Below are 25,901 nucleotides of genomic sequence, written 5' to 3' on the forward strand. Positions count from 1 at the left end.
ACACACACTCTGAAAGAAATCTAGGAATTTTTTTTGAAATAAACAGAAAATGGCAACAGCAAATTAAAAATAAGAACTATCCATCAAAACTATGCTGAAAGGGACAGAGCTAAATGGACAACCCTGTTCTTTTTATAGTTCCAGAACAGCCATCAAGAAGCACCCTGTTTCTCAGAAGGACATTCAAACATATGAAAAGCCTTCCAGATAAGATAAAGCCCTATCTAGTCCAGAATCCTATTTCTTGCTGTGGTCAGCCAGATGACAACTGGAAGCCCTGAAGCAAGATAGGAGGGCAAGTTCTCTCTCCTGTTGTTGTTCTCCAGTGACTGTTGGAATGCTGCTGCCTATGAACCTGTGAAAATAGCCATCATGACATTCAGGCCATGGCTAGATGAGGGGGATGTACAGCGACGATTTTATGATTGTGAGATCGTCGCCCTGGACTACACACGGAATGCGACATCAAGGCCGCCACTTTTTAAAAAATGAGAAGGAGTGCACGAGCACTTGTGTGCAAACCGGTGAGGGGTTTTTTTTTTTTTTTAAAAAAAACTTGCCCTCCTCCACACCACCCTCAGCCCCTGAGGACCCCCATGCCCAACTCCTTGTGGTTACTCGCGAGGAGCCGGGACAAACTGTGACACCTGGCCACATGTTCAGCGGTCTCAGGATCATCCCGAGACCACAGAAAAAGTGCAACAGAAGGGTAGGGCAATATCCCAGGGAAAGGAAGGGATCATCCTTCCCTGATCCAGGGATGCCCTGTCCATCTAGTTATGCCCGTAGTCATTGATAACTTGTCCTCCATGAATTTGTCTAACCCCTTTTAAAGCCACCTAAGTTGATGGCCATCACCACATTTATAGTAGTGTAGCTGTGTGCTGTGTGCAGAAGTACTTCCATTCAGTTTCATTAAATGACCCAGGGTATAACCCAGGAAGAGTCAGACTATTTAGGTCTTTATTGGTCAAAGTCAGCACCTTGATCTGGACCTGGAAATACAGCAATAACTAATGTAACTGTTTTAGCACAGTCATAATATGTTTATGCTGACTTTTACTAGATGCTACCAACCATTTCTAAACTGTCTTCATAGGCATCCCACATAGAGCACATTACAGTAATCTAATAAGACTACCTCACTCAAGACATTTATAATGTATAGGTAGTATAGATAAAGTTGCAATTGAGAATGTATTTTTCATATTTCAACACATATTTTGATTTCTTTCAAATATGTAGGCAGTTACTTATATTGATGTTTGAACTGATAGGCTTTTTTTGTTGAATATGTTCAAATGGGTTGGGCATTAGTTGATAAAATGAATCTTTTAAAAGTAGAGGTGCCATGATGACACCATCACAACCATGAAGAAAAGTTATTTCTTTCCACAGTTCTTATCTTTGTCTATTTTGACAACTGTCGACACCAAGTTTTTCCTCAATAGCTATACTATAAGTATGAAACTGGCAGAGATGCATAATTAATCTCACTCAATCTCCATAGAAATATTTTGGAGTGACAGCATGAAGATAAAACCTCTGCTATTGTTGCCTACTGCATAGATTTTCCATAGCTTAATAAGTCATTTCCATTTCCAGCAGTTTCTCATGGGTCTTAAATATGCCTGCTTAAAATACATTTTCAGCAGGAAACTGGAATATATTATATTCCATTAATATAGCTTGGCTAACCCTTTAGAAATAGAGGCACATAAAACGCAAGGGGATTTCTGCATAAAATAGGAAAGAGGAGAACATAAATATGGCACCCATTATAAATTAGAATACTGCAGAAGTCTGGTGTTCATTCAAATGTCATCTCTGTTGATCATTATACATTAAAGCATGGAGCAAAGAAGGCTGCTCAGAAAAGATACTAATATTTTATCTGGCTGAAATGGCAGTCTTGTGTGGCATGTAACATTCCAAGTTGAACCAGGAATGACAGATGTTCTTTTGAACAATGCCTCAGCTAGTTTTTTTTTTTTAGTAATTTAAGAAAAAATCAAACTTGCAAATTGGAGTTGTATTCTCAGTTAGCCCACACATTCTTACTAGTATTGCATATATGTGGCATCTACGGGTACCAAATGCCCAAATAAGGCTTTATTCATCTGATTACCAGAACATTACTACTGGTAGCTGATGGAGGGAGGAACATGAGGAAAGACGTCAAGCATCTACATTGATGCTAGGGAGCTGTCCACAGAAGCAGTACATCTGATGGTGCTGAAATGTGTCTATAGCTAAGAACTGAAGCTCTTGCAGGACTATACAATTCTCTTCCACAAAGATAATTGGAAGGGGAGACTGAAGAGATGCCATCCCAACTTCCTGCCATGAAATGCCAGATGAGAAACTTCTCAGGATTCTGGCATAAGACAGAAGGTGCATGTTTTGCTCCATTCCATGCTTCCACCAATGAAAAAGATGGAAAATAAGGGCAACAAGGTGCCACAACAGACTTCCAGAACAAAACACTAAGTTGTGTCTTGTCACTGGGTAAGCCTGAAAGACCTGCATAATGACATCAACATACCTAGAACTTTATTGTCATTCTGACTATTTCTGATTTTCAGTCAGGTGTGCCATTGTGTATGTAAGCCAAAACAGCACCAAAACAGGTAATTGTAGACTAAGCTTGGCCAGTGCCCATGGCATGATGGCTGACTTTGGGGGTGGGGGTGGGCAATGGAAAACCAAGTGGAAGGGGAAATGGAATGACATGTCATGGAGGGGTGCATAGCTGGCTGTCTTCAACAGGGAACAGAAGCACTTCACACTGCAACATTTTGTTGAAGTTTCAGTGTGTAATAAAGGACTTGTTTGCTAACTGGCCTCATCCTTAAAATGGCAATGCAGCCATCTGGAGGAATCCGGCTTTTAGCTTAAGCAGCACTGAACAACCCACATAGACCAATTGTTTCCTCAACTTCCCTTTCTCTCCTTACATTGCTTCTTTCTCATTTTTTTTTGAGGTCAGTAAAAGATGATGGGTCTGCCCCTGGTTGCTCACCTATCCTTGCTCTCCTATCTATCTATTTCACATAAAGTCTATATGTAGCATTTGAAGTGTTTGCAGTAAAGATTATCTGAAGCATGTTGTATTGCTTCAATGACTTCTTGGCCATTTTAAAGCATTGATTCATCTGACCTGTAATGGAGAGGTGGTAACACATTACAATTTCCCAGTATCTCCATTGATCGCTTTGGTTCAAAGGAGCTCCTGCCCTTCTTAATAGAGGCCTGAACTTGTATCACAAGAGAGCAAATGCTGAAATATCAGAGGAATCATTTTATCTATTGTGTCTCTTCAGATTTCTCCTAACATTACAGAAAGGAAGAGCCTCTGTTTCTTTTATTTAGCATGCAAGTGGATGACCTTTACAAATCATGCGTACCTCTTTGACATTGACTTCCCGGCAATGTGGTTTTCTTCCTCAATTTATGTCAATGAAAATTAGGAGGGAAAGAACCTGAGCCATTATTTAATGTATATTCTGTATATGAAGAATTTATGCAGATCCATTAGGTCATAGAACACATTATTAATATTCTCAGCCAATTAAAAAAATCTGTTTGCAAATGAATTTAATATGTCAATTCTGAAGGGAGTCTTTGGCACACTTCATACATTACAAGGTTGAAGGGTTTCTTTAAGATATCTCACAACTATGACAGAGGAGACTGCAGCACCATCACTTTAGATGGTCAGAAATGAATAAGTGCAGCTTCCAGCCTACCAGAGGCCATGTGACAAAAGGAGCCAATAAGGTCCCATTTGGTCCTATAAAGCTGTTGACTCCAGCCTGGCTCAAGTGTAGGCTGAACTGTCAAATTTTCTGTTGCACCATTTGCTTGCCAAAGTCCCTTCGTTTTGGAAAAGTCAGGAGCGACTGTAGGATGGGGGGGGGGGGCGTCAGGAGGGACTGTAGCTCAGTGGACAAATACTTGCTTTGCATGCAGAAGGTCCCAGGTTCAATTCCCATCATTTCCAGAAAAGGCTAGAGACGAAACCTTTCTGAAGCCCTGCAGATCTGCTGCCAGTCAGTGTCAGCAATACTAGATGCGCCAGTGGTCTGACTCAATATAAGGCAGCTTCCTGGGTGTCTATGGTAGAAGAGCCGGTGTTTCCCTCTGCTATGCTCTTCCTGTAATGTACAACATGTAAGAGCTATATGTGTATAGTTGTATGTATGATTGCACATTTCATGTAATCCCTTCCCTAAAGGGGAAGAGTGGATTGTCTCATCATTTTTTATAAAAACAAGAAAGGGGAAAAGTTCCAAGAAAAAAACAAACCAGTCACAAAATGACTTGACATAGAGGGAACTTTGTTGGCACCAGTCATGGTGCTGCTCTGATCATGGTCAGTAGAACCACCAAATAAGATATTAAGGATTTATAAAGAGCTTAGTGTTTGGTCTTTCACAGAAGATTGTCCATGGTAGAAAAGCGGTGTCCATTGCTACTTATTTTCAGAATGCAGAATACAGGAGGATTTTAAAGCAGGAACCTTTAAAGCAGTACTCTCTCTCTCTCTTTCTCTCTCTTGAATCTTATCTGAGAAATTGAAATGGGGTCTGCAACCTATTTTTGCATTTTCATATTTATTTCCCCAGAGATAATTATTCTGGCCAACTCACTAGTTCTATACACAGAGTGATGGAACAATTCAAAGGTATGCATGCCAGAGGCACAAAAGTTGCATCTCCTAAAAGGTGAATGTTTTTCCTACGTGAAAAAAATATTGCTATATAGTTATTATGTGGGGTTATGAAATAATACCATATTCAAAGCTCTTAAATTGCCCTGCTTTTTGGAATTTTTAGTACAATCCTGTACATGTCTATTCAGAAGTAACTAATTCTTACTTGCAGGTTTGTAGCCACAATCCTGTATAGTTAAAGTGTAACTGAAGAACATTGCTGTGTCTTCCCAGTACTTGTGCGTATTTCCAAGGAACCAGGGAGATAATCCAGTCAAAGCTAAGTAGTTTTCACTCCTATAGATTTATGTAGGGTACTTAAGACCAAGGGTAGGGACCATGGTGTTCACATGCAACCCACGTCATTCCCAGACCCCCTTCTTGATGCCTGCTGAGATGACCTAACTCTTCCACTTTTTTCCTTGCAAAGAGGAGATGGCAGAGACGTGATTGTTTGTGTGCATGTGAGAGAGAATGGAGTGGGGATGAGTTTGCTGTAGGGATGCCCATCACAGGGGAAAACATTCCTTTTTTTTTTTTTTTTGGCTTGATGGAATACCCTGGCATGAGCAACTCACTTTACATCTGCAAGCCGAGCTGCTGGCTGTTCCCTGAAGTCGGGAAACATTTTTACGCATTTTGGGGGGAAGGTTCCCGCAATTTGCACACATATCTTAGCAATTTGCACAAATTGCAGAACCTCCCTCCCCATGCACAAAATTTCTGGAAAGTACACGAAGTGGCCCAATTTGCTGCAGATTGAAACGGACACAGCAGCAGGAGCTGAAATGAAGTCCACAGGGCCTAGCCTAGGGAAACTCATAGAACTCCACCACTCCAAATGGATTTCTCTGACATCTCTAATTCACTGATGTGGGAGGAAAAAAAAGAGCTTGCTTTCTGTGAAATAGTTTTCTGTGTGTCACTGTGCTCAAAGAAGCTGTTTAGTGTGTTGGGGCTCTGCCTTGTACTAAGTCTTTTGGTCAGGTTACTTTTCATTTGTGACTAGCCATGCTTCTCATGACAGCCATTTTGTGGTGGTGCCCAGGACAGTTTATCAAATTGCCAAATATCCCCACTGGTTGCCCATCTCTTGTAAAAACTGTGTGCTGGGTGGTGCATGTGTGAAAACCGAATTCAATGTGGGGATTTTGAAGTGCTTAACTCTGACTGGATTGTGTGTTTACTTATGTACAAGATTTGTCAGTAAGTAAAAGTGGAAGATCAGGGTGATATTCAAAAAGTAAAACAGAACCCATAACCATTTGAATCAGTCAATTTTAAATTGCAATCAATTTAAATTGCAGTCAACTAAAAAACAGCGAGAACAATAAAAATAATGGTTCTGTTATAAGAAGGAAATGTGAAGACTACTAAAAAATTTTTAGTTTTCTTCTCTCTCTCTCTCTCTCTCTCTCTCTCTCTCTCTCTCTCTTTGTAAATAAAAAAAGGACATGACAGAGTAAGTAAGTATCTAGGTCGTCCTAGGCTGACCCTGCCCTGGATTTACATATGACAGACTAATGGTTTAAAAAAGCTCTGAGATTTGACTTCCTTAGCAATGCAAAATGATAGATCCTTCTGCCTTCCCTTGTGGATTGTACACACAAGTGGTGCAGCATTTAAATCAATTGGATTTTCTAATTCCCTTTTGACTCTCAAAAGGATTTTAAAATTATTGCTATTTCCTCTGTGCTTCCTTAATATGCATAGTGTAAATACCAAAACAAATTGCTTCTTGGCCAGCTTAGTACAAAAACTTAGCAGTATTATTTGCATAACGCACATTGCAGTGCATCTCGCGTTCTTCCTAGTGAGCCAACTGGCAGCATATGTGTAGAAAAGAAGGCTCTAGATTTGCAAGAAAGTTGAGTTATTATTAGTGCCAAAGCACTGGAGGCTGGTGGCTTTGATTTCAGTGGGGTGAATCCATTCTGGGTTTCAGTTTCAGAACCAGCCAAATGGGTTCAGCACTTCAGATAGCTCCTTTAGAGTTCTGGCTGGTTCTGACTGAATCCCAGAATGGATCCACAGTTCCACTGAAGTTGGGGTCACCAGCATCCACTGCTCCAAAGAAATGTTGAGAAAGGATTGTGGGAATGTCCATCACACAGGCAAGATACAGCTTGAATATTGTAGTAGTACTGGGATCAAGAAACAGTGAGTCTCTGGGTTTAGACTTGATCTCTGTTCAGGTATTTTAAAAGTGAGTAATCTCTATGGCTAGATCTACACTCCTGTGGTATTGAAGTGCACTGATAACTGTTGGGGCCCAGGACACATTCCTTATACCGCTTCCATGGTGTTATTTCCAGCTTTTTATTCCACATTTGTAATGATTTGACACAAGGTGTAGATCTCGCCTACATGTCAGTAGGGGGAGTGGAGAAATCAGTCACATTAAAGATGAACGGCAGCCTTCCCCAACATGGTGCCCTCCAGATCTGTTAACTACCACCCCATGACCCTGAGCCAGCTCCACCGTGCTGGTGGGGGATGCTGGACATTGCACACCTGGAGGGCTCTCAGTAGGAAATTGCCTTTGAACCTGGAAACTGCATCAGAGAATAATTTTCAATGGCCCTAGGTCAGATATCAGGGATCATTTTGTGTGGCTTGGTGGGGGTGGGGTGCATAGTGGGAATAGCATGGGTTTGCAGGGCTATTCCCCCTCCAATCAGTCTGAATTTCTGTTATGCCCCTGCTTTATCACAGGTCCTAGGTTTTGAGTCTGATAAATTCAGCTATTTCTCGACAATAGCATTAAAGGCACAGCACTCATTTAATGTCAATGGTGAAATTCATTCGAAATTCCACGGTGTGGTGGTTTCTCTCAGAAGTGTAGCTGAGCCTAATCTAAACTCTATTCACATAAATGGAAAACAAAATCAATGTCTCTTGGAATCGCAGTGAGAGTTTCTGAAAGATCATTGCATTGCATGAGGTCGGTTACTGAATGCTGAAATCTCATCCCATTTCTATATTAGATATACCTATGCAGAAGGTGTTTTCAAGGGCTTTCTATATCATCAGAGAAAGAAACGTGTGTGTGTGTGTGCCCTCCTCAAAGCAATGTAATTTCTATTTGTAGAATAGACAACTTGACAATAAGCATCTGCTTAGCTACAGTACTATATACAAGTGATGTCCTAAGTATAAGAAATGGGCAGAGTTGGCTCCCCTTCACATGCAGTTAACATCCTTGAAAGCCCCGATATCTATCTGTGATTCTTCTGGATCTCTTAGCTGCTTTCGATACCATTGACAATGGTATCCTTCTGGAGTGTCTGGCTGAGTTGGGAGTGGGTGGTGCTGTATTACAGTGGTTCCACTCCAACCTGGCTGGTCAGCTCCAGAAGAGTGCAGAAACATTGCTCGGCTCCATGGATTCTCCAGTATGAGTTTCCGCAGGGGTTATTTTTGTCCCCCTGCTGTTTAACATTTACATGAAACTGTTGGGTGTGGTCATTCAGAGTTTTGGAGTGCGTTGTCATCAGTATGCTGATGACACACAGCTCTACTTCTCCTTTTCATCTTCAACAGGTGAGACTGGATGTGTTGAACTGGTGCCTAGCTGTGACAATGGACTGGATGAGGGCTAATAAACAAACTCAATCCAGACAAGACTGAGATGCTGTTAGTGGGTGGTTCCTCTGACTGGACAGTGGGTGTTCAACCTGTTCTTGATGGGGTTGCACTCCCCCTGAAGGAGCAGGTTCATAGCGTGGGGTTTCTCCTAGAACCATCTCTGTCACTTGAGGCCCAGGTGGCCTCAGTGGCACGGAGTGCCTTCTACCAGCTTTGGTTGGTGGCCCAGCTACACCCCTATCTGGACAGGGATAACCTAGCTTCAGTTGTCTATGCTCTGGTAACCTCCAAATTAGATTACTGCAATGTGCTCTACATGGGACTGCCTTTGAAGATGGTTTGGAAGCTGCAGCTTGTGCAAAATGCAGCGGCCAGATTGATAACTGGAACCAGAAGGTTCGAGCATATAAGACTGATTCTGGCCCACTTGCATTGGCTGCCCGTATGTTTCCGAGACCAATTCAAGGTGCTGGTTTTAACCTATGAAGTAGGGCTGTACTCCGCTCCACTCGGATAGGTGAATCCGGAGTGGAGTGACCCAATTCGCCTCCACTAAAGGTGTAGTCGGATCAGGTCGGGGGCGCTGCAGTTCGAGGCGAAGTGGTTCTCCTCGATCCGAACCTCCAGATGCAGGTAAGTGGGGGGGAGGGGGGCTTACCTGGTGCTGGCACCGCCGCAGTCCGTGTGGCGACGGTGGTAGAGCCAGGTAAGGGGGGAGGGGGGCTTATCTGCCTCCATCGCCGGCTTCAACTGATGCAATGGGCTTAGACCGGAAGACCAGGCCGTGGCCTGGTCTTCCAGTTTGAGCCTGTGGCATCAGTTGAAGCTGGCGACGGAGGCAGGTAAGTGTGTGTGGGAGGGGACTTACCTGGCTCCGCTGCAGCAGTCTGTGCAGTGATGGCGACGGAGCCAGGTAAGGGGGCAGGGGGCTTATTCAGTCCCCATTTTGCCCCCTTCCCTACTTACCTGCCTCCGCCACCCACCGCGGAGGCATGTAAGTAGGAAAGGGGGAGGCAAAATGTCAATCCGCCCCTCCAGATCTTGCTCCACAGAATGGAGTGGGCGAGGGGTGGATTGGCCCGAAGTGGATTGGCCTGATCCGAAAGTTGTGGATCAGGCTACGAACTGGTTCGGGGGGGGGTCCGTGCACAGCCATACTATAAAGCCTTACATGGCTTTGGACCACAATACCTGATGGAAAGCCTCTCCTGACATGAACCTACCTGTACACTATGCTCAACATCTAAGGTCCTCCTCCAGGTGCCTACCCCGAGGGAAGCTCGAAGAATGGCAACAAGGGAGAGGGCCTTTTCAGTGGTGGCCCCCAACTATGGAATGATCTCCCCGAAGAGGCTCGCCGCTGTGGCCTGGTCTTCCTGTTTGGGTCCTTGGCCTCAGTTGAAGCTGCCACCGGACCACGACAGAGGCAGGTAAGTTGTGAGGGGGTAGGGGGGCTTCACCTGTCGTCGCCGCGGCGGAGCTCCAATTAGGATCTGGAGCTCCACAGCGGAGTGGAGCGGACCATAGGTGGATCGATGTGGGGCAGAGAGGACCCAATCTGGAAGTTGTGGATTGAGGGGTCTGTGCACTGCCCTAATAAGCAGCACAGTGCAGCCACATAGACGGGTTCAAAATTAATTATAAAAACAACAACTCTGTTTATATGGCTGCTCAATAGCTTACATTCTCTGGGTGGCTTATCAAAATGCCCGAAAGGAGGATTTTTAAAAGAATATGTTTTGTTTTGTTTTTAAATTGCATTTCTGTGTCACTTCTCTGCCACCAAAGTAGCACTGTGAAGCAGTGTACAACATACAAAAGAATGCTGTAGTGCAGGGGAAAGGGCACGATTGGCATGTCAGGAAGGGAGGCAAAGCATATTACGTATGAATTAATAATCAGACATAATATTGAAACATTTGTACTGTGTTTTCAAGTGTTAAAAGAGCTTTATCTGCATCGTCTAGTATTAGTGCTTGCTATAACTTTACTTACCTTACTACCCTGTAAGGTAAGACCATATTATTACCTTCCATATAGCAGATCTGCAGACTGAGTGAGGCTGAGAGTAAGTAGCTTGTCTAAGGCTACCAAGTGAGTTCAAAGCAGAAGTAAGATTTGAACTGAGGACTTCCTGATTTGTAGCTCAGTTTCATTAGCCCTATGCTGCACCAGCTCTACTTCTTACTTGACTTCCTTCTGAGTAAACATGAGTAGGATCATCATGTAAAAAAATAATGCTGGAGTTAAGAATGCTTATGGACTGCTGTGGAAATGCCCTGTTTCCCCTCCTCTATCAGCTGTTGCTTTACCATGTTAGGTCATAAAGCAGCCCAGAGCGAATAAGAAGATGAAATGTTGCTACTCTGCCTGTCATCCTGGGCTTCAGGTTCTCTTCAGATTGTACAAATTGTTTAGCTTTTTCTCCTGACTTCACTAACACTGTAAATAAGATGATATCTGACTTATTGTTGGAGGGATGTGCCAGGAAATGAGGAAATTTTGGGAAATGTGGAAAAGAAGCCAACCCCCTCCATGTCTCCCCCCCCCTCTCTCTCTCTCTCTCTCTCTATATATATATATATATGGGGGGGGAGAGCTTTTTTCCTTTGCCAAAACAGAATATTTGACTAAAAGCTAGGCCTATAACTGCCCACAATTCTGGCTCCAGGCTTGTAGGGAACATCAATTACCTATTGGCTGATTTAGGGTCTCTAATGAAATGGCTCCAACCCCATTAAGACCAGTCCTTCCTTATGTTTTACGTTTTGATTGGCCCTTTCAATGTTCAGGGTCATTTTTTTCACTCAATATCAGTAAAAGACAAAATTGTATCCTGGGAGGACATCCAAGTAATTTGACTAAATTGGTTGGATTATGGCTTGGTATATGCAATCCAACCCATTTTTGTCCAAATGTAACTATTTATTATGGCTCATGTAGTTTCAGTGCCACAAATCATTATGTTTTATTTTCTCTGATTAATTTTATAGCCATGTAATCTACTGAAATTATAAATAATATTCACCAGACATAGAAGAGAGCATGATAGATTTGTTGCTGAAGGTAGTACATTGCAAGCATATAAAACAGGTCTTCTGTTCATGTTTTGTTCTTTGTTCCAATAGTCTTGGAGCTTTGTCTGCAAAACATTGCCATTGTTGTAAAAACGGGCCTTTGAGCTTCAACATAACCGCGTGATCCTTGCAATTAATTTTGTGTCAGACGCACTCCACAATGGGTCTTGTGTCCCTTGAATATCCTTATTTTCGTTTTTTCAAAACTTTTGCATCTGCCCTTAAATAGCGCTTTAAATCTGCCTTTCCTTCTTGACCGAGGGATATTCCCTTCTTCGTTCAAAGGTCATGACCTTGGACAAGATTGGGCAACTTGCAGCTCTCCAGATGTTTGGGACTACAACTTGCATCAACCTTAGCCAGCATAGCCAATGGTGAGGGATGATAGGCCAAAATATATGGAAGGCCACAAGTTGCCTACACCTGATGTCGGACAAAGATGAGTTTGCTCCTTTCCACACTATACTGCTCCTTTCCCTCAAGCCCCATAGCAGGTGTGAAGGGAGTGGTGTTGCATCTGGGTTCAGAGGGAGAGCAGGACACAGAGATACAAGCATGCATTCACATGGTTTGTATGTAGGTGGTGTAGGGGAATGGCTTCAGAACTGTCTACATCGGGGTGGGCAAGTGTGGAAGGCTGAGAATCCCCTGGGAGCCACACCCTTCCCTTGCCTCAACTGCCACAACCGGAAGTGGATGTGCTGCAGCTGGAAATGGCCGTATGGTTGCATTCCCAGTGATTCTGCTGGAATCAGTGCATGCAGGAAGCACAATGTATGTTGTTCCCAAGCTGAATTGCACTCCCCAAGTCAACCAAAGAGGTGGGGGACTGTAATTCTGCAGAAAAAGAGGGCAAATGATCACCATACAATTCTGCTGTAAAACACAGCTCTCACTCTCTGCGCACCTTCTTTCCCAGCAGAATTGCACTCCCTCACAGCCTGACAAACAGCTGATTGGCAGGACGGGGGTGGGGAGTGTGTGCCTTTCCCCCCAACAGAATCACTGGGAATCTGGTGGCACAGCAATGGTGGGGTCCACTCTGCAGAGTCAGGGGACCTGGTGGGGGCTGCAAAACTCCCTCTGCCCCCTCCCTGCCTGTTGCTCATGGACTTCATGATGCCCACCCCTGGCCTACATAACGGTGACTCATTTGGAGTTTGCTCAGGTGCCTTCCCACCCACCTTGAGTACAGTACACATATCGGGTGTTCACATAAAGAGTCAAGTAGGAATGTTTTTGCTTGTCATCCAATCTGGCACAGGGAGATGGGCTTTTTTGGCCTGTACAGCTTGCCCTGCAGAACTTGATCATGAAAATTTCTTTTGCTTTGACTTCCTCTTAAAACATCACTACCTACAGGTCTGTCTGCTGCAAGTCCATGTGGGTTTTTACCAGACTATAGATTATAGTGTTTCCAGGGTGCCCTGCCCTCCTTTAAATCTGGTCTCTTCAGTATAGCTTCTGCACTTTAACTGTTGCGATAAAGAGGGAATTTCACAAGGTTCTCCATATATACAAATGACACCTGCTGAAATTCCCTTTTCTATGCAATTGTTAAAGATACAGGAGCCCTGTTCCTCCTTTTCATATGGTCACCCTAGTAGATCTAGCCTGAGGCAAAAAAACCTATCTCCAGATAGGGTTGCAGTTAGCATGCCAACCTAAGTGTGTAAGAAGTACTTCTGACAACTCGGCCACCTCAGCTTCCCTCATCTAGGAGCACACCCAAACTGCACACTTGGTCCTTCAGGGGACATGAAACTGTCTTCTAAGGGCTTGGAGAGCAACTGCCAGTCAGAGGAGAGAGTACTCCGCTAAATAGACCAATGGTGTGACAGTCTAAGATAATTTTATATGTTTCTATCATGTAAAAATACTGCAAGTATTGCTTTCAGCATAATTTTACTGTGGTACAGCTGTAGAATGACCATAACCCCCCAATGTAATGGCATGTTTTGAGTTTAAATAAAACTGATGTTTTAATCTACACAAAGCAAAGTATTAGTATTGTATAACTATTTGGCATCGTTTACTGCCAAGCAAAGGCAAATTAATTCTAGGAATGACTTTAAGAGAGCAATCTATTTCCTCCCTTTGCTTAATTCCTCAGTAGTTTCCTAGCGAGATCCAAAGCTAAATCATATCACTCATGCATTTACACAATACCCTAATGAGCTTCCATGGGTTCAATTTGGATGAGACACCTGGTGATTTTAAGTATGAGCTTAAGGTCATACAGCTTAAGGTCACAGTGCACCAGGAACAACTTCTCCCGTTCAAGTCCCATGGAAAGAAAGAGCAGCTGCACAAAAGCCCCACCATTGAATGGGCGTTCAGGAAGAAGGTCAATATATTTTGAACCATGTTGATTTATTTCAATTTGACTTACAACTGAGGGCACACAAAAGAACTTCAGAAGCACTCAAGAATTTTGCATGCCAATATTTCCCATGCTCAATATTGCTGGTTTTGCCACAACTTCCATTCCATTTAGCTGCCTTGTCTTTACGCACAAGCAGATGCGCGAGTTGAGAAAAGGAGAAGAGAAAACCTGGGTTTGGGAGCTTGTATGCACATCATGCCGGAAAGTGCAACTGATTCTGGCAGATGGCCTTCCCATATATATACCATCCAACCTTTAAAATCTTCAGAGAAAGCCTTGCTGGTTATTCCGCCATCAACAGAATATCTCCACATAACATCTTGAAGGTGGGCCTTCTCGGTAGTGGCACTCACACTTTGGAAAACCCTCCCCGGTGTAGTCCAGGGACAGAAAATGTGTTATGTTTCAAACTCCTCCTCAAAATGCACTTGTTCACCCAGAATTTTTCTGGCAGGTAATTAGTTTCAATTAATCATATGCTGCTCCATCTTACTGTTTCTTGTATTCTTTTGAATTGTTTCTGCAGCTGAAATTGTTTTGATAGAATATTTAAATGTGATTTTTAATATTTGTATGTGAACCACTTAGAGATTTTATTATATCAAGTGTTATTCAAGATTATATATGTAAACTAGTTGTACTAATGTACAATTCTAGTCACTGATATGCTTATATATTGCATGTAATTATATGTGACTAGTTGTGCTTGTTGTGGATAGGGTATGTATTCTGATCTGCATTCTCTGTTTCTTCCTTCTTTATTTTGCATATAAAAATTTGCATGTTCAGTCACTAACCTCTCTCTCAACCTGTTGGAATTGGACATAGCAACACGCCAGTGTCAGTGGATACAGGAGTCCTTAACATAAATAAATACTAATTATATCATGACGGAGGAGCATAGACAAATATATTATATAAAACAGTAAAATCTCTTGATGTATAAAACCTAAACATTTATAACAAAGTAGCCAAATGTGTTTTGACAAATAGTCTCATAAGTGTCCATGTGGCCTAAATTCTAGTAAATAAAGATTCAGTTGGAAGGCGGAATACATCCATCCATGCAACTTAAAAATACAACCATCTAGTTAAGCTGGAACAACACTAATTATCATCATACAACCAATTTCGTAGTTGCCCAGCTTCTAACCAATCACAAGGTTTACTGGTTGTTTATTCAAGTAACATTGTCATTGTTAGCAAAAGTGACTCTATTTTAGAAAATCATTGCTATGGATGATGGGAAAGTCCTGCTTGTAACCTTTTGCTGTTTAATATTTTCTCTTAAGCTGTACTTTGAGGTAGTTGGAGCCAAGTTGAGCAAGATGCACCTATTTGTGCCAAAGGAATGCGATGTAGCCTGGTACGTTATCTGGAGCTGCTAAGGAGCGGACATTCCAGTGTTGTATTATCAGGGACCATGTCATAGCAGTTAATCAATCCAATTAGTAAGATGCACCTGGCTCAAATCAACTCCAGCCTGCCTCTTACCTAATGCATAAACTGCCAGCAAGGGATGAAACATAGAGGAGGGGTTGGGGCGGGGGTTGCTCTATGGAAATGTATAAGAATGTTATGTTTTCTGTAAACAGTGTCCGAATTGCCTTTATGCTATTCGAACCCAGAGCTGCAGCCTGAATAAATCTGTTATACCCTCCCTGGTCGTCTGTGCCTTTCTACGGGGTCCGCCCTTAGGAAGAAAGAACTAGATATTTGTCTGTCATCAAAGGGGTTAGCTGAAGCTAACAATGCAGATTGAAACTGCATAAGGTATTTTTCTCTTCCGTTTTACTGGAACAATTTCAAGGTTGTGTCTGAGTAGTTGGAGAATATATACCCATGACCCTTGGAGAAGAAATAGTTGTTGAAATGCCTCAAGTGTTTGTAGTTCAATTAATACATTCTCCATCTAGCACCAATCTTTGTTAACAATTCTATGGGAAGGTTTCAATAAAAGCAAACAATTTACAAGTGTTTGTCCTTCATAAAGTAATGGCTGATAGACAACGTGTTGATTTAAGTGACCTTCTGTGTTCTTTCCCTTTTGTATTTCACTCTTTTAGGTTTTTGTGGCTGTTTTTTAATGCTGGTTCCCTCCCACCTTTTTTTTTTTTTGGCAAGAGCAGGAAGTCAGAGCGGCATAGTGGCACGCTTTCCCCTTTTTGACCCATTGCTGCAAGGAGCAGCAGATTCCTGGCATCTGCTGGTGGCTTCCATTTTGGCTGGGCCATTTTTGGTAATCAAAATGGTGGTTACCACAATCACATGATGGCCACCAGCAGGATTGCAGTTTGATGGGGTGGGTCAAAGGCAGGCAGAAAGGCCTGACTCACACAGTCTATAGGAATTGATTTCTCAGGAGAGTTCTGAATTAGTATTGTATTAAACCCTGCCATTCGTAGCTCCAGCATAGCTTTATTGGTTAATCACAGATGAGAGAGATAAGAGGCATTCGGATGCCCTCCCCGTCATGCATGCTTTTTATGTATGAGGGAGCCTTAGGGTCATGTAAGCTACTTCCCCTGCTTGGCATGTGTGAGAAGAAGCTCTATGCACATACTAACTTCCATGCAGAGGGTTCTGACTGACTCAGTCATTAGGATGGGACCAACCCATGTGGCCAGGGCTAGCCCTACCGTTAGGAAGAGTGAGGCAGACACCTCAGGTGGCAGCTGCTGGGAAGTGGCAGCAAGGTGTTGAAGAAGAGAGCTGTGGGCCAGACAGCCTGCCCTGAACCCCCTAAGCTAGCCTGCTTCGTTCAGGTGGGATAGAGGATGTTGTCCCATTGGCAACATTGAAGAAAGCTTCAACTGTCAACAACAACAACAACAACAACAACAACAACATATTTATTTATTTATTTATTTATTTATTTATTTATTACCCACCTCTCTCTCTGGATTAAGGCAGGGAACAATATTAAATAAAATAATACAATATAAATCAAATGCATAAAACTGATTAAAAACCAATACAACATTAAAATAACAATCAGAATGTCATAAAAATCATAGGTTTAAAATCTATAGGTTTAAAATAGGTAGGCCTGCTGGAAGAGATTAGTCTTTATGGCTGACTTAAACATGGAGAGAGAGTTAAATTGACAAATCTCTCCTGGCAGGCCATTCCACAGTCAGGGGGCGGCAGAAGAAAAGGTCCTCTGGGTAATCCAGTTGGCCTTTGTCCATGGAGTGGAAGGCAGCCCTTCTTGACCTTTGCCTCAGGCAGCAAAATGTCTTGGGCCAGCCCTGCAAGCGGCCCCTGGGTTTCCCTCATGCATTCAAAGAATGCATGAATGGGTTACCTGAATCTCCTTACATAAAATGCAAGGGAAAGTACTAATACTAAATTAAGACTGCTGCACTACAGACAGCTTTGTTTGTGAAACAAAATTTGTTTCACCTTCTTTTCCTCATTTGTTTCAGCAGGGAAGTGACCTCATAAACGTAAGTTGCTCTGGAAATTGCCATTGATTTCTGTTGCTACTGAAAGCTGTATTCTTCTGTTTGTGCACTGCAGTGCTTTGCTCCGATGGACCCATGATCTGCTTTCAGAGTGAACTCAGTGTAGCCAGGGGTGAATTCAGAATAGCGTTCCAGACCTCTAGCACTGGTCTGCACCTGAACTTTGAGCATAACGATGGAAAGGGCTCTCGGTATGTTCAGAAATGAAAGCTCACCTTGTCAAGGCTTCAGATTAGCTGTCACAACATCATGCATTTAACATAACCAAAGCTCAGTTGTCCTGAAAAGACCTATGGTAGCATAATTGGAAGAGCAGTGTCAGAAGTCCAGCTCTGATGGGAACATGAAAAAAGCATTTCCTCAGGCCTAGCTAAAGCTACCTTTAGCTATGTCTGACAATACTGTGCCTTTCTCTCTCTCTCTCTCTCTCTCTCTCTCTCTCTCTCTCTCTCTCTCTCTCTCTCTCTCTCTCTCTCTTTTTAAAGAGGAGCAATTTACTCAATCCCAAGAAAAAGCATGTCACAGATGTCTAAAATGGCAGACAATATATGTTATTCAATTAAAAATCCTTCTGAGAGTAACTGAACTGTGTAATTTTAAACGTTTACATGATGCTCTTTGCTTTGAGGATTGTGAACTGGGATTTAAAAGCAGAATAGGTTTTTATAACCTAGAAATTTTCAGTGAGCTGAAACAGTGATGTGGTAAATAGATATCAAAGTGTGTTCTGTACAATAAGCTGATCCTTTTATGTTATTGGAATATTCTTTGAGGTAAAAAGTCAGGAATCATACATCATTGCGGTACTTCTTATTTACAGGATTGCATAATCCAGGAAGTAGGAGACTCTCTGATCTTGTGATATTTAGTGATGATTTTTAACTCACTTCTACCTTTGATTTATTCCTAAAAAGTAATCCAGTGGCCCATAGATATCACCCGAAGAGCCTTAGGATGTAATGAATCTCTCCCTCTGAAGCTCAAGACTTCTCCTTAATCAAAAACCTTCCTGTAGATGGACAGTTTGGAACATTTCTGAAGGATACACATTGTTTTGCTTTTTTAAAAAATACGTTGCATTGGGACAATGTTTGGTGCAGAAGCTAACATCGTAGATTCAGACAGCACAGAGAGCACATTTTGAAGTTCATTCAAATCTATATAGCTCAGTGAATATTCATGGACACTCTAATATTTACCTGGAGGCATAAGACAATGACAATATGAAAAGGGTAAAGTAGGTAGGAAAAATATCCGTCTGCCGTGTCATACATTTTATTGGATTTATGGCTGACTAGAAAGCTTATTGATGTAGCCATTCTACTAATTGCCCAGGAAATGCCCTTGACTGTGCTTTATATTGCCACTATAATCCATTTTCTCTAATAGGAAATAAATACTCATAATATCTTTTGAGTGAGGTTGCCATTCTTTTGAATTACAATTGGGTTTCAGAGGATTATTTGCATAACTGGGCTTTTGTCACTGTTTGGGTTTTGTTTTGGTTTTTGTCCTGCAGAATTAATCTCTCATATTAAATGCAAATAAATTACATTAATACAACCTTAGAACAGTAGAATTAAACATTCAGAACAGAGATCTGGCAAACAATTAAAATAGCATTTGTGTTATGAATTTGATTTTATTTTCCTCTTTTGGAAGAAAGGCCTGTAAAAAAAAAAATCGAAATCAAAAGAGCAATTCCAAGACAGAATCCAAAAGGTGTTTTTTGTTTGTTTTTGAAAAATCCAGAAAGTGGATTTAAGTAATCAAATGCATAAGCATTTGCTGAGAATGATTCGTAGTCAAAGCAGGAGGTAAGGAAAGGGATGCTACTCCTGAAGGCAGTTGCTCCATTTACTGGGCATCTGAAAAAGATGACGGTTGTTATTAAATCCCAGTTGTGGTATTTTTTCGGAAGATAAAAACAATCAAACAAAAGAAATGCTAAAAATAGATTCTTAGAGAGAGGAAGGGACAGCAGGACTAAGAATGTTTCCCTCTTAGTCCTTTCCTTTGAAAATCTCTAACTATTGTCAGCTAGCAGGACAAACAAACACTATTTAAAAGTATGGAAAACCACTGTCAGACTGTCAGACAATGCTGGGACAGATAGATAAATGGTTTAGTTCAGTAGCTCTTTTCACAGAATTAGGGTATAATCCGATCCATGGATAGCTGAGGAATGCTGGGAGTTGTGGAAGTTTTTTTCTTTCTAAACGTTCATAGGATTGTGTATTTAGGCTGAATACATGTGCTGGTGGAGAGGCGGGGAAGAGAAGTAGGACCACAGCTGCCACCTTTGCACACGTTGAATTGGATCCAGATTTAGGCATGTGCAACTGGACTGCCTAAGGTGACCATATGGAAAGGAGGACAGGGCTCCTGCATCTTTAAAGAGGAATTTCAGCAGGTGTCATTTGTATATATAGAAAACCTGGTGAAATTCCTTCTTCATCACAACAGTTAAAACTGCAGGAGCTATACTAGAGTGACCAGATGCAAAGGAGGGCAGGGCTGGAGCTTTAACTGTTGTGATGAAGAGGAAACTTTACCAGGTGCTGCCTGCATACAAATGACACCTGCTGAAATTCCTCTTTCAGTACAACTGTTAAAGCTACAAGAGCCCGTCCTCCTTTTCATATGGTTACGCTACGGCTGCCAGAAACAGACTTCCCTACTTGCCCCTCCAGAGCCTTCAAAATGGTACACAGAAGGCTGCCCCCCCTTGCCAAATGGGATGAGCTGTGGTGTGCATGGTGGGAGGATCTCAGAAAACTGTGCAAAGGTGCCTCCCATGGGTTGACCCTTCCAGTTAATGGAAGGCAGATCCCAGATCAAATCCATCATGTTTTTCTTGCTTTTAAAACATCAAGCTTAAATAAACTAGCTTGTGCTCCAAATCTGGATTGAGTCCCTGCATGGGTGCATTTCCCTCAAAATAAAAGTGATGAGATTAAGCTTGCTTTTTTTAAAAAAGCGTAAATAATGTAACATGTACTTTGGCCCAGAGTCTATGGGCATGTCTAGACATGGGGATTATCCCTGTGTGTCCACATGACACACAGGGGATCCTGGAAGCAAGGAGGGGTAATCCCTCCATTTCCCCAGGATATGCCCCTACACATATTTCCTGACTTTTCCCACAGTCCTACACCCGTATGGGGTAGACATGCCCTACGTGTGTACAGCTATTCCAGATCACATGGTGAGCAGGGGTGCAGCTTGGTCATTTTGGACCCTGGACTTAATTATGGGGTGTGTATGTCCATGTGTATTAATTCAGTTGCAAAACACACAGCTAACATTTCTCTCCCCCCTCTAGCCATTCCATGCTTGACAACTGCTTCTACATTCCTGCTATGCTAGAACACTAAAACAATTCTTTACTAGATGTGATTGAAATACTCAAAGCACATAAAGTTTTGCATTTTAAACCTACTTAATCAAACACCACCATGACTACAAAAATAAAATGGAGTTGGCTTCTGCTGCCCTGATGCCCTCATCACCTGCCCCTCTTTGGATGGTCATTTGTGGACCCCTGGGCTGCAGGGCCCTGGATCTCAACCCCATGGTCCAGCCCTATCCGCACTATTGATGGCAAGAGCAGGACGTGTGTAACATTGCACATGCATAAACTCTGTGCATACTTTCACATGAACGCAAGTAAGTCAGGAAGGACCTTGCCCTGCAATCAGTACACACATGTAATACATAGAGGGTAAGCCAACTTGAATGCCATTTTTCTTGGTAGGAAGGCGGGGTACAAATCAAATCAAGAAAGAATAAATAAACAAACAAATAAATAAGGAATAAACTCTAAGGGAAGTATGCCGCTGGTGTGATCATGGCTTAATTTTCTGCGACCAGACATATGAAATATAAAAACACAACAAAGCTTCTTGGTTTTATATACTAGAATGCTTGTACCAAGGGCTGTTTGCTTTCCACTTTACTGGAATATGCCTTGATAGCAAAAGGCTGCTGCAATCCTTTTATGTCCTTTCCTCCTCTCCTCCCACCTCCCAGCCCAACATTTTGGCCACAGCACAAATCTTCCATGTTTGCATAAATGGCACCATGTCTGAGTCTTCCACTGGACAAGGGTTAATTGCTATCCGTGTCTACAGGTACATTTAAAAATGTGTTTCATTAAAGTGATAGGTGCTGGAATGGCTTTACAATTGATTATCACTTGCAATAGGTGCCATTTGTCACAGAGTAAAGCAGTGATGGATGATACGAGTGGAGAGGCCCACCGAAAGTTAGCAGAAAATGCAGAATGCCTTGGAAGTGTGACTGGATAGACAGAGCTGCTCAAAGCAGAGAGCTATTCTGATATTTGTCAAGGCTGACTGGCAGTAGCCTTTCATGGCCTGGAGGAAGCCAAGAGCTACACGGGACCTCTCTCTACCTGTATTATGATTTTTAATGTATCTCTAGTTCTGCTGCCTGTCAAGATTTAATGTGCAAAGAAGATGTAGTCCAGTCGCCTTGCATTGGATTGTGGGATGGAAGCTGGAGGTTGTGGGGTGGGCTCTGGAACTGGCTCCAGTCCTGAAACAGTTCGTCTGTTAGTGACAGAGCATATTTCCATGAGCTCCTTTTCATATCCTTCTCTTCCTTGCCTCTTTCCTGGTTTCTTGCTTGCTTTGTCCATCTCTTAGGCAGTGGAGGCTAGTGGCTTTGATGTCAGTGGGGTAATAAATCTGCTCCGGGTTCCAGTCAGGACTGTAAAGGAGCTGTCTAAGGTACACTGACATCGGAGCCCCCAGCCCCCACTGCTCTTAGGGCCAAACTAGGGCCTCATCTACCCCAAGCAGGATATTCCACTATGAAAGCGGTATGAAAGTGGTATATAAAAGGCAGGAGCCACGCTACTGCTTTATAGCGCTATTGAAGGGCACTGACAACTGTTGGGGCCCATTGACACATGCCATATACTGCTTTCATACTGCTTTCATAGTGCTCTAGCCTGCTTGGTGTAGATTAGGTCTCTATGTATTTGGATGGAGAAAGAGTTTATTTATTTATTTATTTATTTATTACATTTTTATACCGCCCAATAGCCGAAGCTCTCTGGGCGGTTCACAAAATGCAATAGAGTTAAATGTCTATTCCTCGTCACCCACCACAGCCTTAAGGCTGCTCCAGCTTTCCTGCATCTGCTATCACAGATGCAGCTAGTCTTCATTTTTAGACCCTAAGCGTCTTATGAGAGCCCCCTTTAAAGGTGTCCATGTGTCCACATTTACAGAGATCAGTCCTCTAATTGAATGGCTGCCATAGAACCGTCCTCTGTTTCGAAGGGCTCCTCAACTTGAAAGGCTTCCCAGTCCAAGTCTGGTATTAATATAAAAAACCATCAGAAGGTCTTGAAGTTCCTCATTGACAAAACCTGGAGAGCAGATTGACCAAAGTACACAGGGTCATGGTGTGCCATACTATGATGAGATGTACTGTGTTTCTATTTAAATTTAAGGAATGATTTATACATTTGCCTCTATACCTATAAATCAGCATATGTAATTTTTATGAAGACCCGTATCCTCTTTTGTCTTCTTGTTTGGCCATTCACAAGTGGCCACCTAACAACCTTTAGGCAGCTACGTGTATTCAGTTGTGAAGCACACAATTGACGTTTCTCTTCTCTCCCCGTTCCGCGCTTTAACAACTGTAAACTGTTTGCCACCCTGAGAAAAGAGAAACACTTTGGGCATTTCGTATTTTAAACTCACTGAAATCATATCACCATCATCACTACAGGAAAGAAAGGGTGATTGCTTTTGCTGCCCTGAATGACCTGGGAATAAGCACCATTTTGTTGTAGGAAAAAGAGAAAAAAATGACATTTATTATTTATTAAAAATAATAAAATCAGCATTAGTAACCAGGTATATGCCTACCCAGCTGCACCTCACTATAAAGTGTCTTTTTAAAAATAAGCGTAAGCAAAGAATGCTCCACAGTGGAGGCTGGTGGCTCCAATGTCAGTGGGGCCGTGAATCTCCTCTGGGTTTCAGTTAGAACCAGTGAGAATTCTAAAGGAGCTCTCCAAAGTACTGAAAACTAGCCCCAAAATAGGCTCAGCATCTTGGATAGGTCCTTTAGAGTTCTGGTTGTTCCGATGGAAATCCAGAATGGATCTCTAGCTCCACTAAAATTGGATCCATCAGCCTCCATTGGTCTGATCTATATTCCTAGGTAAGAGTCCTTGAGATTGCAGCCCTGAGTCAACCAAAAGGAGTTTGCACCAAGCACGGCAGCCTTAACTTTTAGGAATGAAATTGCAATGATGATTTTGAAGCTTTTTTCCACCACACACACTCAACCTTCAGATTGATGCTTGAGGTAGGCATCCCATTCAGCACTAGGGTTGACTTATGGACTTGCTGCATTGATTTAACAGCGAGTGGAGTTCTGCTATGACAATCTGTTGCTGGCACATTTTGAAAAGAATAATAAATGAATTATATTTCATTTCAGAAGAGAACAAGGACAATTCACGAATGCTTTGAATCTACATAACCCTTGAAGGGAATGCAGTGAGCACAGTATTGATATAAATCACCATAAATACCGTTAATGAAAAGCTGAAAATCTTAATTCATAAACAAACAAATTACAGGACCCAAAGACATTAGCTTCAGGGTTATAGGTGTTTCATTTTGAATGCAAGAACCTTAAATATGAGTAGTTTGTATGCTGTGTAGATGTTGGCCTTGGTTAGCATTACTGGCATCTTAGCAGGAATAACTGCTGGAATTCTATTCACAGCAATGACTGAATAATTTTAATACCACCTTACAGCCTATGAAGGACATGGTCACGCAGTCATTTACTGTTTATGTCTTAAAATGTACCTTTGCAGCTTTGCCTATAACATGGATGTGTTTAATGGGAATATAACATTCCTGACAATGCAGCGGCAAGAACATTGTGTGGGGTGCCTAGCAAATTTGGGACAAGCCAAACCTGTTAAATTGTATTTCATCCAGGTTCTCATTTTTCAAATGCTAAATTCAATCTGTCCTGATTCCACCTTGGATTTTGATTATTTTTATGCACAGTTGTACAAAAAAATAATAATCCACATTTTCTATGCATTTTTTTTAAAAAAATGCATGCATGTTTGTGTGTGGTTTTGCAAATGTATGTGTTGTCCCCTGTAGGGCTGTTCATGGACCCCCTGATCCGCTCTGCACCCGATCCGCAAATTCCGGATCGGGTCTGCTCCACCCCGTGTCGATCCGCCTATGGTCCGCTCCACTCCGCTGCGGAGCTCCGGCTCCGAATCGGAGCTCTGCAGTGGCGGGGGCAGCGCCAAGTAAGGCCCCCTCCCTCCTCCCCCCTTACCTGAGTCTATCGTGGTCCGGCGGCTGCTTCAACTGAGCCTGAGGACTCAGTCGCGGCCTGGTCTTCCGGTTTGAGTCCTCGGGTTCAGTTGAATCTGCTGCCAGAACGTGATGGACTGAGGTAAGACCCTTCCCCCCTGCCCCCTTATCTGGCTCTGCTGCCGTCGCACAGACTGCAGTGGCGGCGGCACCACCAGGTAAGCCCCTCCCTCCTCCCCCCTTACCTGCATCCGTTGCATTCCGGCAGCGGCTTCACCTGAGGCCGAGGACTGACCGGAACGCGACGGACTCAGATAAGACCCTGTCCCCTTACCTGGCTCTGCCGCCATCATTTATTTATTTATTTATTTTATTTATTACATTTCTATACCGCCCAATAGCCGGAGCTCTCTGGGCGGTTCATCAGGTAAGGCCCCCTCCCTCCTCCCCCCTTACCTGCGTCCGTCGTGTACATTGCGGCCTCGTCTTCCCGTTTGAGCCTCAGCCTTAGTTGAAGCCGTCACCGGACCGTGACAGAGGCAGGTAAGCCCCCTCCCTCTGCCCCCTTACCTGACTCTGCTGCCGTCACCGCACAGACTGCGGCAGTTCCAGGTAAGCCCCTACTTACCTTTTTTTGGGAGCTCCAGATCGAGGCGAAGGATCCGCTTGGTCTCGATCTTCTTCGCCTTGATCCGCAGCCCCCCAATCTACTTCATCTCCACCTTTGTTGGAGGCGAATCAGGCCGCCTCGCTATTGCTTTATGCTCCAATGCGAAGCGGAGCACAGCCCTAGTCCCCTGTCCCGCCTTGAATAAGGTGTTTGGGTGCATTTTTGCAGATTTTGTGAGCACAATTTTTGAAATGAACACATCTTTGATGAGAATTTTTTGGAAAGGTATATTTTGTTTTGTTTTGTTTTGGGGTTGATTTGTTTTTTGCAAACTGTATTGCAAAATTTGGAAATGTACAGATTTCTGCAGCAACTGTGTTACAGTTTGTGTTTAGGTTCCAAAAGTGCTAATTTGTTAAGTCGCCATTGAAATGCAAATCAAGTTAATTTCCCACCCATTACTAGACAGAATTAAAAAAAGTTTAACACAAATAAACACTTTATTAATTTATTTTTATTTATTTATTTATTATTGCATGTATATCCTGCCATTTTTCCGCCAAGGAACCCAAGGTGGCATACATAATCCTCCTCGTCTCCATTTTATCCTCACAACAACAGGGGGGTTGATTGAGAGTCTGTGACTGGCCCAAAGTCACTCAGTGGGTTTCCATGTCCTAGTGGGTACTAGAACCCGGATCTCCCGACTCCCAGTCCGACAC

The sequence above is a fragment of the Elgaria multicarinata genome, chromosome 7 (assembly GCF_023053635.1).
Source record: "Elgaria multicarinata webbii isolate HBS135686 ecotype San Diego chromosome 7, rElgMul1.1.pri, whole genome shotgun sequence".
In the NCBI taxonomy this organism is placed as follows: Eukaryota; Metazoa; Chordata; class Lepidosauria; order Squamata; family Anguidae; genus Elgaria; species Elgaria multicarinata.